At 38.1% G+C, this 15,952-nt stretch overlaps 1 protein-coding gene across 5 annotated transcripts in view; it reads right to left on the reverse strand.

Annotated features, from left to right (window-relative positions):
* Window positions 1-15,952, reverse strand: part of NOL4 (nucleolar protein 4) — a 181,740-nt gene that overhangs the window by 82,194 nt on the left and 83,594 nt on the right. Inside the window, exon 1 of one of the 5 annotated variants that reach the window (XM_031066572.1) lies at window positions 13,227-13,376. The exons of the other annotated variants lie outside the window; for them this stretch is intronic. The gene's annotated coding sequence lies outside the window, so the exon portion shown is untranslated. Of the gene's footprint in view, window positions 1-13,226; window positions 13,377-15,952 lie in introns of those variants that run through there. 5 annotated transcript variants of the gene reach the window in all.

The following is a 15,952-nucleotide window of genomic DNA, read 5'->3' on the forward strand; positions in this document are numbered from 1 at the left end:
TCTTGTTGGGCTGGATACCATCAGCCCAGACCTTGAAAGCACCACTTTACATCCTTAGCAATCCAATCCATTTGAACATGGTCACATGCAAGAGGCAGCACTGCAGACTAGAGAGCAGCAGGTTCAAGATCAATTTTGAACAACCATGCTGTTCTCCTTAACCTTTTGGCTTCAATAGTGCTTGTGCTTTATTTTCCTATGTTAAAATACAACTTTAATGAAAATAACATGCTGCAGAAACAAACATTATAAACTAAGTTAAATTCCTTCCACAATTCCACAACACCAAGGCAACCTTCCTAATGGGGATTAATGAAAAAAACACACTTTTGGTGGTAACAGACAGCAGGCAGTTTTGGAAGAGGAACACCATGAATCAGACAAAAGGTGGTGTACAGTGCTGACTCACAGAAACTTCTGTAGTATAAAATATTATAGAGACTTTTCTAAATGAACTGATAAAAAGGCAAGGACACATTTCACTCCCACCACTTTTCACAAGGACTGTTTAATACTAATTTGTCACAGTTATGTATTTGGTTATGCTTCATTTCCATCACAAGTCATGTTTGAAGCCCAAGTTCAGAACATAACTTAAACGCCAGTCCAAATCAGCCCTATCTATTCATCATCTCCATTCCCTTTCACATTGTTATATAGAACAGGGGTTGAATTAATGGAGGTACAAAGATGATCTCAGACCTTCCCATCTCGTAAAGCATAAGAATGACTATAAACTATGGTCATGAAATGAAAAATCCATTTAGTCCAATATCCTATCTCCTAATCCGTGGTTATTAGGAGATGTTTGGAGAAAACCATATACAATTCTTCCTCCTATGGATTCCTGAGCCCTTAATAATTTCAAATGCAATTTTCCTGAGCAGGATGTGGCTTCTAGTTATGTGCTGATGCTCAACAGGTTTTTTCCTTCCAAGTAACCAGCTTTTCTTTGAACCTATATTAATCTCAAGCACCCTACTCTCTCCTCAAAATAAATTACTGCCACTCTTTCTGTTTCCACTGTCCTGTATCAAGGAAACAAAGCAAAGGAATTAAGAGGTGGTCAAGAGCCTTTCCAGAGGACAGAGCAGGGTGGTGTGCAGAGAGCTCAGTCCTTTTATTCCCAGTGAGACTGTGTTTGGTCCATTACAAGATCATGTATTAATTATCCTCTTCAGTTAACCTCAATAACAATAACAATTCTTTTTCTCCTTCTGACATATATGCTTTCCTGATGGCATTGCCTTCTGTGAATTCAGCTGTGGAACCCACTGCATTGAATTTAAATCTGAAATGTCCATCAGTTTCAGTGATACTTATCAAAAAATTCCTTACTGTTATTTTCAGTGTTGGAGGAATAGGACAGGAGCTACTTCATACGATCACACACTGCATGAGTTTATGAAAAGAAAAAGGAACAGAGAAAACTGATCCTTAGCCTTGTCAACAAGAGTACAGTAAATCTGATATACACATGCACATACACAGTGGAATCAGCATTGGCCAGGCTGTAAATCTTATCTCATTATTAAACAAACATTTCAGTAATTCACAATTTTCCATGGGTAAACATCTCTTCTTGTTGGAGGCACAAAACAGGAAGCTGTTTTATTCAATTATAATGTTAAATAACAGAGCAGTGAACAACTGCCACTCCATCACATCAACAACCATCAGAAAAATAATACTGCCCTGTCAGTCACAGCATTATAGAAGGGCTCATTTATAGAGCTTCATGAGTGACTTGCACATTTACTTTTTTGCCTGCAGAGCGACTGTCCCTGCATATGCACAGCAAGGAGATGAAGGAGACGTCTATTAGGAGGGTACTGCACACATAAATAACCAATTTGAAAGCTCACTGGGTGCACAGTGGCCTTATTACCACTATGTATCTAGCTCTTCCTTCTCTTTGGCATTTACACTTCAGAACACAGAGCCCTTACTGCCTCTGGGGAGAAAAATCCCTGGTTTTCCCCTTACTCTGGAGAAACCTTCAGGGCGCTTTTTGCGGCAAAGACTCTATCAAGCAGTTCTCAGGGCAAAAAAACTGCAATTCTCCTAAAAGTTTTTATGACTCACATAGGATCATATTTGACAGGCAAAAATGTCATCTGGCACCAAGAACATGGCTTAGAGCTCCACTCTTGGGCAAGCACTGCAAGAACAAGCATTTCCTTCTCAGGAAGGACAATTCTCAGCCCGACAACCCTGAGTGGTGCCAGAGGTATTGTCTTATGCTCATCCCAAAGAGGACTCCAGACTGCAGAGCAGTTTATTGATAAGAAACTAGGAACTGAAGAAGGCTGGGAGACAGGCAAGCAAATAGGGCTCAGGCAGGCAAATAGGACTCTTAGGTTTGAGGGTCACTAAAATTCCAACCCTGCACAGAACACATCAGCAATAAAGATGTTTGAGACTGCAACGTATTGTGAAAGGGAGAAATGTGAAGCCTTTTCTATAAAAAAGAGGTAACCTAAGAGATCTTGCACTCTCCCCTTCCTTGTCCAGCAGGAAGAGGCTTATGCTTTAGCATAAGCAGCAGCTGCCACTGTTCCTGGCAGCATGAAGAATCTGGTGCTGTGCCAGTAGCAGACAAAGAGTAACATGTAGGTGCACGTTTGGTGCCAAAACTGCAACACAAATGGAGCTGAAAGGAATTATGCTAAACTTACCTACCAATTGGACCTAGTGTGGGTGTGTAGTGTAGAATTTTACTTCATCAGGATTTGCCAGAAGACAAAAGCAAAGAGGAGAGATCAAGCTGGAGCCAGTAGAAGAAGTTCTGCACAGACTGGATGCCCCCAAACCTGGAATTTTTAATCAAACCCTTTAAAATATACCCCACCAGGTTTAGTGTGTTGTGTAGGTTCAAATAGTGATGTCAGTCTGAATTTCTTTCTGGAAGGGTGGAGCCCTGAGCACAAGCAAAATAAGTAATTGTTTGACAGCTCTGCATCCCCTCAGCAAATTGCTGCCTGCTCTTCCATAAGAGCAGAGGCTATGGAAAGGCTCATTATACCCCCTTCATCAGGAAAACTGGGAGAGAAAGGAGGGAGAAGCCATAAGAATAAACAGAAATGGTTGCTTTGAGCTTCATATGGACTTAATAACATTTAACCCACATTCTGACCTGGGTCCCCAACATTTACAGAACAAATTGCTGGATTTGCCTGTTTGTTATATTCCAAACAGAGAGCTTAGTAGAAGTTTCCTCTTGAAATATGAAAAAGCATATGATGTCTGTTCATATTGTGCTTGTCACTAGATGACCACAACAGAGTAGAAATAAGGAAAAAATCTTACCTACCCAACCAAAAAAAAATAAACCAAGAGAGAATTGGAAAAATATACCAATACATTCCCAGATGTACAAAAAGCAAGAGCTCTGCTGAAGTTCAATAGATTCTAGTATTGTATTCCAAGTTTTATTTTAGAACTATTTTGAAGAAGACTTGCAAGCATTCTTTATTTTTTATTTGCAATTTATACACATTGTCAGTAGTTGCCAATTGCTATTTAGGCACATAAAACAAAGAGCAACTGAGATCAAAGTCCAATAGTCAGTCCAATATTTTGAGTCCAAAGTCAGTCCAATATTTTGAGTATCTTTATAATAATAAAAATAGTTAATTGAGTTGATAGCATAACTCTCAGCAACAATATTTCTCTAATAGTTCAGACTCATTAGAGACTTCATGATCATCATTGTCACTCTAGTTGAGAATTTCAAAATTACAATCTAATTTTCTTGTTTGGTTTGTTTTTTACACAGAAAAGTATCATCTAAAGACTTGTATTACTTAAATTAAAGCAATTTTATTGTTACTTACAACTGCATACTAAAAGTTAGGACTTGAAAACTCCTCCAAAGAAGCGAAAACATTTCCTATGATTTTTTTTTCTAGTTTTCATTTTATAATGTTAGTAAAATGAAGCAGTTTTTTGCAAAACATTTGTTTTGCACTCTGGAACAATTCTGTCAGATCCTTTCCACTCAGTTGTCTCCACTCCCATTAACAGAGGAAATTTTCAGGAAAATTTCCTACCTCAGCAGAGAGTAAAACAAGTGCCTCTGATATTCACATACAGAAATTCAGTTTAAAAATAGGCAATAAACATATAATTGGGAAGAAGTAGAAGAAAACTATGTGGAATAGGAAGTAGGAACTTACAGCCTTTGTTCTTCTGTGCAGTGTCTAGTGCTAAAGGTGAATTAAAACTTCCTCAATACATTAGGAAAGTGGATGTTAGCAAATCTGAGAAGTCAGAACAGTAAATATGCAAGTGTAGGACTCCAGAAGGGTTGTTCTTTCTTTATTTAGTGGCTGTGATGCAATTAATGTTTTTGCTGAGACAGAGTCTCTGTGAGTCAAGTACACAACTCTATTACAGATAAACCATAAGTTCAGAAATTCAATGAATTCCAGAGCTTGGAAAGCTGCTATTACAAACTGCAGCAAATAAGCATGTCTGAGGGATATAAATTACATGTCCCGTTTCAATTCTGTTTGCTTTTGATTCTGCCACTTTAAAATGCTTATAAGAGTCCATGGCAGCATGTACATTACTGTTTCCTGCTTTGAGTGTGCCATGGGTAACAACAGTAAGTGGTCTCCTCACTGATTAAATGAAACCACTATTCTGGTCACACAGGACAGCACTTGATAAAAACCCTGGCCTTTCTTCATCTGGCAAGCAACCATTTTTGAATGGTTATACCCATTATGTCTTTCCTATTGCATTTTTTACTGTATCAAGTGTAAATTAAAAAAATTCAGCATCTCCAATGCTTGAGTGCCAGCCCAAAAGAATGCAAAAGGTGGTAAGAGTCAGCAGTGCTACCTGAACACAACAATACTGCCACTGAAGTAAAGGACACAGCCTATTTGGAGCCTCTCTAGCATGCTGACTACAATTATAAGGCAGAAAAATAAGCAGTGCTGATGATTGACCTCCCTTTGATCTGAAAAATTTTTTTCAAGTAGTGAATGCCAAAACTGCCAAGTGAGATGTATAGGCATTATCAAAATTAAGACATTAGAATCTGCTTGGAAGTTTACAACAGTTAACGTTTCTTCCCACTACAAAACTGCATGGCTCAAGTTAGAAGAATCCTGAAATATGTAATATAACTTAGGTTGAAAAAATGGCAGATTTGCAAACTCTATCCACAAATGTCTACAATGTCAGGAATTTGGCACCAATTGGATGATATTACACAGAAGACAGCACAGCTCCCCTGAGGTATTAACAGTACAGGAATGTGTCTTCTACCTTCATTAAAGTCACCACTTTTAAATTCCAATTGCCTCATAATCCTACAGATGTTGATTTCAATGTGACTGAAAAAATTAAAACATGCCTTTCTGTTTGCTGAAACTATTTTCAGGGGGGAAAAAACCCCAAAGGATCAACCTTTTTTTTTTCATCCAAGTTAATAACTTATTCACACTTCCCAAAATATAGATGAGAATTTGGTTATATAGACTAGAATAAGAGATATATGAACACACACACAAAAAAAAAAAAAAATTTACTAGATGGTCAGTGGTCACAATACTCCTGTCAGGTCAAGTAACTATGATTCAGAGCTCAGAAACTTCACAAAGGATCTAACAGATAGCTCTGGCATATCTACTGCTAATCCTCACCAGAGCTGTGGAGTTCAAATGTTCACTGCCAAGCCACCTGACTAAGCAATGCATCTCTTGTTTCAAACTTTCCCTCCCAGTGCTATGCAGTGGACTCTGCTTGGGTGGGGAACAGAGCAAGTATGAGAGCGTGTAATGAACAGCACTGGAAATGAAAGATTAAAAATTGAAAACTTCGTGCACTTGAAAACTTTTGCATGAAGGCTGTCATTTTACACTTCCTTTCTGGGAAGCTAATGCCAACAAAAACACTATAGGTTCTTGAACTTAATACTATTTATCAACTTTCAAAAATTTTCTTCTCATTAAAGGCAGTCAGTTTGCCCTTAATGAAACATCACTGAGAGCTAGACTCAAAACCAGACTACTCAAAAAGGCCAGAAAATAGGGCAAACAGAATTCCACCCTTCAGAGAGAAACCATGAGCTGTTTTGCTACCTTTGCAGACTGGTGAGATTTTTTAGGAAGTAAAATAATTATTCCATTATTCTAATTCACTTAAGGACTTCTGTTAGCCCAGGAAAATTCAGCAACAGCAGTCACCACAGCATAATTGCTGCATGTGCTTTCCCTGTGCTTTACACTACTGATAAGGCACCATTGCCAATGGCATTTAAGAATGTTTTAATATGAACAAATCAGTCCTATTTTCACTCCAATTGCAACAACTGTTTTTGTACAAATTGTTGTTAAATGTCAGAGCACTAAAAAGGGAAAGAATAAAATCTTACCAAAGATTCCAGCTATAATACCTGCTTGGCCTCCTTGTAATATGGGACTGACTGAGAATAAAGGGCAGCATGGAATTGTAAAAAAGGGCCATTGAGCTGGCCTAACAGATCTGTGTGTGGAAACCAGCAGGCTGCTCCTGGTAAACCAAAAATTCTGTCCACAGGTGATTCTCTCTGTGGCAAAGCTAGCTTGGAGAGGAAGGGGAAGCCTAGAGTAAGAGCACTCACAGATATTGGTGTTATTTTAAATAGAGAAGATGAAGATATTTCAAAATCTGATCTATAATAGTTTTCCCTCTACACTCTGTAAACAAGGTTCTTTGGCCCATGGAATACTATATATTTTGAAAGGATCAGCATTGTATAGCTACTTTAATCTAGTTGAAATGCACATTAGAAACAGAAACAGATGTATGACAAACAGCTGTATGGCAGACCTGTTCCCAAGCTTCCAGAAAACTTAGAAAATATAGTGCTTGCAAAAATACAATGATGAGAATGAACAACACTTCTAATAATCTTTTTTCTGCATAGATAAATTGCAAATGTCCCTCAAGACAACAGAATCCCGACAAATTCTTTCAAATCCTAGATCATTGCTTTGCAATTCCTAACATCACCTTCATAAACTGATCACCTTCCTTCCTAAATAATAATTACAAACTATTTCTGAGATATCTGGGTTTTTCAACAGATAAGTTAAAAATTTACAGAAGCAGAACATGGATCTGAAGATGGATGTGAGAATAGATTAACCTGATTTCTTCTGGGTGGAAAGTTTTTACCACTGGATAGAGCAGAAAAGTTACTTATGCTGAAACACATTATTTCAACCCTGATCATGAACAGAATGTTATTCCTAATAAGTATTACAGTCTTGGGAGGGGAGGCTTTATCTTTTATAAGAGCAAACATTAGGACCAACACTGAAAAGAGTGAAATGCCTACTGTGTTCTCTTTCACAGAACAGAAGCAGGCTTTTCCTCTTCTGCAATTGAAATAGAAGCCATCAAAAGAAATAATACAACCAATGCAATAACAACAAAAAAGCCAACAACCTAAGGGAGAGCTGTCAATGGTAAACACACCACAATCAAATTTATTAATTGCATTTCAAACACAAATTTGATTTGTTGCTGATGGTACCTGCTGATCCAGGTAGGGCAGCTTTCGGAGACTGTTCCATATTCTGCATGTAGGAATCATCAGAAACTTCAGAGCTAGATATTTCCTTGGTCTCCAGATTACAAAACAATCTGGGGAAAGCATGACTTTAACTACCCCTGATTAAGTTAGTGTGATGGGCTCCAGGATACAGAAAACTACTAACACAGGTCAAAATATATGTCAGTTCAGTACTTAAATTTCACCTGTCTGAGCAAAGAAACAGTTATGAACTATGATTCTGTAAAACGTGAATAGAAACATTTTTAAGGACTAGAAGCACAGTCTTGCTAAAATAAAACCCCTCACTTTATTACCCCATGACAGATATAGTGGCTCCAGTACAGGAGCATTTAGAAGGTAGTCGAAGGCTATCATCTTCTTTAGAAAAGTCTGCAATACCTGAGAGATATTCTTGGCATTCCCCTTCATGCAAACAGATAAATACAGATTTTCTAGTTCCTGATCCTGTCAGTCAATGTCACCCTAGGAAAACTGCTCTTGGAAGCTTTTGAAATATTTGTCCAAAACCTTTTAGCCTCACTCAAGAAGCCTTCGAAGATGAAAATTTTCTCAGAACTGCTTTAATTTCAGCATTATCTTCTTTTGTTGAAGAACACCTGGGACAGCTCTAGTTTGAAATATTTACCTAAAAATGCCAAAATCAGTTGAATAATGTGGTGAAAACCACTGGAAATCACAGACACTAAGCTCCTTTTATGTAGATGTCATCCACCAATTCTCAAGTGGCCTGTTTTCCCAAGAAATATTTATTCTTAACTTCAGCACTGCAATCTGCAATTTCTGGAGATTCCTACACCAAGAGTCCCTGCAAAACTCAACACCACAGCTGCTGATGCAGGAATTGAAGACAAAATACAGGGATTAGAGTCTGAGCTTTTGTGTCAGACATGAAGGTATGCTGACAGCACATTTGTACGCAGCAAAAAGGACTGAATCTGTTCATGCATCAGGTGGTAACTACAATAGAAGCCATTAGAAACAATCTTCAGTAGTTTTCATAGTAGTAAAGAGCAGAATGGAAGGACATTAGTGAATATCAGAGCACTCATGGTCTAGGACTTGAATATCCAAATGATAGTTTTGATCAGATCCCATTTAGTTTGCTGCTGACTGAAGGCTTTCACAAATCACAGGTGCAATCAGTGGCTGCCATCAACCCACACATACAGCACTTGTCTTCTCCTCAGCGTGTTTCAGAAAACAATTTCAATCATAACAACTAGAGAAACGACAAATTCAAAATTACCCATTATTCAGCTACAGAGAGACCATTAAAGGGATCCAGATAATAATCTATTTTCAAGAATGATTTTGCAAAGATAAAATAAAATACACTACATGTGAAAAGATCAATCACTCATGGCCTGCGCACACATTCATCCTCCCATCCCCTGTAAAACTTCCAGTAGACTCTTCTGGCAACAGAACAACAGGAACACTGGATTCCTACTGTATATAACTTTCTACTACAATTGACATTTTGGTATTATTGGTATTGATATTTTGATATTTGGAATCTAAAAAACCAAAAAAAAAGTAGCATTGCCATTGAGGATGCATGTGTTTTGCTCATCCTCCTTACAGCCACCTGCTGTCACAACCTGATGAACAACCTCTGGAAAAGACAAAAATATTCAGATTATTATGGATGACAGCATAAAAAATTAGAATAATGGGGCTGCAACAAAAACAACTGCACTCCTTTCAGTATTAGTGCTGCCAGATAGACTGCGTGTTGTTTCTCAGCTACTGTTAGGAAAGAGAACTTGCCCAGGAATTCTTGGTTTCCCTCCCTTTGTGTTCGACCCTGTTAAAAATTAGCATTGCTGTTTTGCTTAGCTCTTCAGCTAATATAAAGGACCTACTCTGCAGTAAACCACAGAGCCAGCAGCACAGCACTGAGAAAGCACTTTTTAATTTACTGCTAGAAAGCTGGCCAGAAGACCATCACACACTGGGCTAAAATCTACCTTTGGATGCATATGATCTTAATTTCACTAGAATCAACAGGACCCAGCATGTGCAGCCTGAGAAATAATTTAGTCCATTAAATCCATGCAATTTACATAAAATCAGTGGCTTCAGAGGTTTTCTTTTGAGGGGAAAAGGAAGACAAAGGAAGTTTAAAACAATCAAAAAATTCCCATGTGGATGGCTATTACTGTTTCAAATTAGGACAAACTTTTAATTCAAAAGATTTTTTAAAATATTTCAGATAAGTTTAAAATTTAAAAAATGATCAAAATATTTGAATTCATTTTAAATACATAAAAAACTCAATAGATTTAAAATTAGTGTTTTCAGTGAAGGTACACTATTTTCATTGAGGCCCACTTCTGCTACCATCAAACCATTTACAGTGTCTTCGGAAACATTATATATATATGCACACATTTTAAAGGAAATAAGGATATAAAGAGGCAGAGATGCCTCAGGAAATAAGATGCCTTGCAACCAGGAAAAAATATGATCACTATTATTGATTTATTATTAAAATGTGTAGGATAAATCTCTGATATGTAGAGACACACAGACATTGCATATGAAGTCTATATATAGTATAGAAGAGTGATTTCTGCTACTGATTTAATGAGAATATCAGCATCAAGAGCCCTTCTGGGACAGAATAAAGTCTGTGGCTTTATACTTGTGGATGTTAAAAGACAGCCAGGTTCTGCAAGGAGCAGTGTACCAGCCAGTCAGTGCTGAACATTTTATCTATTTTTCCCTGAATGAGAATTGCAGTGAAAGACAAACAAATTCTTAGTCATTAATTCCAAATGGAGGCTGTAGGCAGCTGCTGTGCTGTACAAGTTTTGGGGGCTATTTTTGCAATAGTGAGAAATGTTTCAAGGAAATAGAGTGACACACTATTGGCAATATTTTTCTGTTTGGTGCCATAACTCAAAACCTTGTTCTGATGAATCGGTATATACATTAAATCATCCTACTTACTTTTATGCATGGCAAAGACATATCAGAAAGCATTATGTTAGCCAGTCCAACATCTGGCCAGCAGACAGCCTGAACACTGGGACACAGTGGAACAGGGAGAAGGCAGTTCAGGAAGAGTGTAATACCTGTTGGGAGTGGGAATGATGGGCAGGAAAGAAATGAAGAGAAAAGCCTGGGCAGAGGACACTCACCCACTGCTGCAGGGAAGCCAGCAGCTCTCAGAACAACAGAATGCCAAAGAGAAGCCCTGGAAGAACGCACAAGTTCTGGTCTTTTAAAAAGTTTAGAAAATCTGGCATTTTTGTATGCAGCAAATAGAGTCAACATTGCTTTTTAGTTTCTGGTAACCCAAGGAATTTCAGTTTATTTAACTGATCAGAGTTTATACAGGAATTTCATCAAGTTTGGTGGCCTGGACTCCTGAGTGTCAGCAGCCTCTACCAATTGTACCTGCCTGTGTGTAATACAATCCCACTGCTACAAGGAGCATTCCAGTCCTTTCCCTGGAAGAGAATGTGAACACAAGGTCTGGGTTTGGATGCATGCTTTGAAGTTCACTGCATTTCCTCACATGCAGGTAGTTCTGTTTACTCTTGTCTAGAAATGCAAAAAAAAAAATTCAAGTTCCTTTCTGAAAGCTCCTAATAAAACTTGGACTAGATTCCTAAAATCACACACTTTGTAGAAAGCAGAATAAGATCATGTTTGACCAGCCAACGTTGCTCCATTTAGCACAAGTTAAGTGCTGGAGAAAAATAAAAGGAAACAAATCATCACCGTGGGACAAAAAAAAAAATCCAACTTTCCAGTTAATTAATTTAATAAAATGACACATAAAGTAGAAAATCTGTACATTTAACAATCTCAGTTATTTTAAAGGCTATAAACAGCCACAAACATATTCTCACAGAGATGGGGAAAATATACAATAAAACGTCTGGCAAATCTTTCCCAGTGTGTTTTTTATCACAGAAGGAACTTTTTAATCACTGATTTAATTTGACACATATCAAGAAATAATTTCATAGTGCTCTTTCCAATTAAAAGCATTTATTCGATGAATTTGCTCTTATCCTGATCCCCACTTTGCTTGACATTTCTGGGGAATCCCTATCACCCATATGTCCACTACAGATTCAAGGGTCAGCCTAAATGATGACTTAAATCTTCCATACCCTTTGTGTTTATTTTATACTCCTCCATAATAGATGTACACTGGCTACTGACTCTGTTAACTGCAAAGAAGACAGTTTCTTTGATTATCAGCGTTCTCACTATTTGGTAAAACAGGCCGAAAAAAGAAGTTTGAAGAGAAGGCTGTTCTTATGCTAACCAATCTGCAGCTTACGTGTGACTCTTTCTGAGCTGTCCTGGGAGGGAGGAGAAAAAAACAACCGCTGTCCCTTAACTACCCATGCCATGGACCCAAAACTCTGGAAAGGTAACACAGTGCTCTTTTATCATATCAGCAAGATGATTCTGCTTTTAGCTCTACAGACATACAGAGAAATAAAGCATGTGCTGTTTCTTTAAGCAGACTAAGTGTGTGTTTACTAGGATTTCTCAGCATTAAGCTTTTTAGATAGGAGGAAAATATCTATCCTGCAAGGTGAAAATAGGTCTTTAACTTCTTCAGTGTTATATTATTATTAATTACTCATGGGCCTCCTTAAAACAAAGACTCCACTTGTCTGCATATATATATGCTTGTATATATTGCAAAAACACACAAGCATGCATACATTTCATATATGTAAAACACATATGCATAATAGATATAAGTTAGAAGGTATAGCTATGTAGAAAATAACCACTAAATAATTATAAAGAGGCTTTTTTTTTTAATTAAAACCAGAAAAGGCATGCATAATAAAAATGCAAGAATACATAGGCTGAACCTACAAACTGGTGGAAAAATTAGTTTAGGAAAAGCTGACAGTAATAAAAAGCAGACAGTTAAAATCTTACTGCAAACAGTCTAGTTTAAAACTGGGAATCCTGAGCATCTATTAAAGTGAAATGCAGGATCATATCAAAGAAAGGCAGAACATTAAAATAACCAGAAATGGAAAATCTAGAATATCCTCTCTTTAATTCTACCAGCAAGAAAACAAACACAAATTTTACATGCTACATCACGTCACACAGCACCATAATTCTGCTACATTAAAATGAGCTTTCCTCAAAGAAAAGCTCATATTTTGACTACACCTTTTAAAAGCTCAATGTTTGGGTTATTATATGAAGAAAAAACAAGACTGCATCAGGAGTTGTAATTTTTTATGCTTAATTTGATAGTTCAGCACTTTTACAGTAGAGTTTGCAGCACACACAGAGCAGTTTCCTCACACTTTCCCGCTTATTTTTCAGCAGCCAGGAATTCTTAAGCACCCTGCACAGTGCACACACAATTTGTAAGGCACTCTCCTCATCACTTGTTCAGCTTTATGCACCAAATGAGACACACTTCAGGTTTCTATGTGCGCATCTCACAATTGTGTTTTAAAATTTTATCACCTAGCTTCCAGGGAACTGAGGCTTTGAATCTATATTTGAAATACCACCTGAACAGGTGAAACATATTGGTATTCCACACACAGCCTCCTGCTGTCATTCCACTGCTGGCATGGGACAGTCTTCACCAAGACTTAGAAAACCTCATTCAATATTCCTCTCTGGAGGATCTGACACTTACTGTGAATTCTGCTCTTCAACTTAAATACCAGTGTCTGTGGCAGGCCAATTCTATCATTGCAGATACAGCATCCCTCAGGCGAGGTCCAACCTTTCTCTTGCAGTGCACCCAGGGATTAGCTTGACTTCCCCTAAATTCTCTCCAGTGCACAGTACAAGCTAATCTTTCCTGTAGGAAGCAGGAGATGGGGTTGCCATGACAACAGAGCACATTCTAGCAGTGGGACCACTGAGATGAGCTGAAAAGACGACAGTGAAACATGCACTCAGCCTTCCTCCGGGGCTACGGGCTCCTTCCTCCAGGATTTAATTCCCTTGCAAGTTTACTGACAGGCTAGGAGGTTGATTAGCTATGTATTTTGCTGTGGGGAGATTACTAGTTAAGAATATGGTTGAGAGATCTTAGCATTATTTAATGAAACTGCCATTCCTCCTTACATTAAATTGCTGATTTAAACGTGGCTGCTTTTAAACTGCTGCTCTTTCATACACATTAGTCCTATTCTTGTTCTGACTAACATCTCACTGTAATACAGTCACAAGCCCAGTCCTGTGCTTCAGCTTCAGTTTTTCAGCATATTAGGCACGTTTTTATGCTCGTACACACACATGCTCGTGCACACACATGCACACAAAGAGCACAGTGTAACATCTGTGTTTGGAGCTCAAAGGGTTCTGCTTGTGGGGGAGGGGGCACCGAGAAAAGCAAGGCACAGCAGCCACGTGTCTTATACAAACCACACAACAGCCACAATAAGCTTTGGGAGCCCTGTTCATCAGGCAAAAGAAAATTGAGTAATCTATACTGTAAATATCAGCTATTTTCAGCCCCAGAATAATGTTTGAATCCTACACTTTAAAGATTTTTTTCTCAATGACAATAATAGAAAGCTTTTTAAGCTCCTGCATTTCAATTATTTACACATTTTTAATTGCTCGATCAAATTTTCATGCAGAGCGTTTTTCTTTGTGTTTCAATTTCTCTTGCAAAATCAGACAGCACATTATTGTGGTAAATTCCTGGGGGCTGGACCATGCCAGTGTCTTCTCCTGTTATTTCAGAAACAAGCATGTCTCAGTGAGCTTACACCTTAAAGCCACAGCAACCAAGAATTTTCAGTTTCTAATCATGTTTGTAAGCCATTCATTTGCCCAGGATGGAATCCTGACTCCTTTGTCCTTCCCTTTTGAGTGTGTAACTTGTGCGGCCATACACTGAACACCCCATCATCAGACAACACCAGTCCCCTCAGTACATGTAAAAGCTTAACCTATCCAAGTACAAAAGATTTGGCTGTGGATGAGCCAAAGCCACACCATCTGCATCCATTTCACTGGAAATTTGAAAAGAAAAGAACCTCCATAAAGGTTTCTGACACAAGAAAGAGAAGGAACCCAGGGATTGCATTTAGCCAGAACTCCTGTGGGCAGGGAAGGTGGGGGTGGATGAAACAATGGGAAGATGTGGGGCAGCTTTCCTTCAACAGCACATTATATAGGACAGTTGGCAGGTCAGTCCCAACTAACTTAGTCTTGGCAAACCACATAAGGCCAAGAATTTGGCTGTAGAGGGAAGGTTCCGTGTTGGGGAGGTACCTTGATGACTGGAACATGTCAGGAAATTTTTGGAAGGTCTGCAAGGATGGGGGCATGTGGAAGCCTGGGTGAGGATCTCTCAATGATCATCAAATCACTGGTTTTATCCTGGTACTACACTGATTGCATTTACAATGAGAAGCCCTCTGACAAAACCCAACCAAAAAACCCCATACAATTCCTTTTCCAAGGCTATGCAATATCACACCTCCATAACCTTGGAAAGAATCTCAGTGTTACACAACCCTTTAAAGTTTAACCTTAATTTGGATTTTACCATGTGTCAGGAATATATATACACACAACAGTATCCCTCAGAATCTGCTGGCTCTGACTCATCCCACAGCTTGCTATGAAGATGAATTACACCATACAGTATAGCACCTGTATTTATTATCATCTAATTAGTGTTAGGTTTTACTTTTTTTCCACTTTTCCACTCAAGTTCTATCCAACTGGAGAAATGCCAAATCATGTAAGCGACATATGGTTTTGCTTTTGAAATCATCCAGCCAGAATTCCCAAATACTGAAAAATCTTTGCTTAAATAACTTTCAGCTTGAAAGACAATATTTTACACCTTCAATTCCAGTGAGAAACACTGATATTTGTAGGTATGCAAATTGGTTTTGAGGAAAAGGGGCATATAATCAGATGTTGAATGATGTTATAGATTTTTCCTGTCACATGCTGTCTCCTCACAATCTAAAAAGAACAGTTAACAGCAAGATTAATGCTGTGAAAATAGCTAAACTACTATTATGGTTAATGAAAGTAAGGTTCTGTTTCTTTTTTGTTTCACAAGCTATGACTGTAGAAACCAGTAAATACTGCCCTTAGAATGCAATCATTCATTTCTCAGTGTTCATGTGCAGATCTTCCATTTAACAATACTCTATCCTGTGTTCCTGGAAATTCAGTCTTTCAGTCAGGTACAAAACATAAGCACTGTGTTCATTTAGTTGTTGGATAGGGAATGGATTCCCCTGCTGGCCTCCTGAACTAGTAACACCCAGTTACTAAATTTGGCCCACACTATTCCTGACCACATTCTTTTCATTTCCAGCAAAAACTTCTTGTGTTTTATTTCAGATGAATACCCAAATCATTCTCTTAGCAGGAACACACCCT

Source organism: Geospiza fortis, unplaced genomic scaffold (genome assembly GCF_000277835.1).
Source record: "Geospiza fortis unplaced genomic scaffold, GeoFor_1.0 scaffold53, whole genome shotgun sequence".
Lineage (NCBI taxonomy): Eukaryota > Metazoa > Chordata > Aves > Passeriformes > Thraupidae > Geospiza > Geospiza fortis.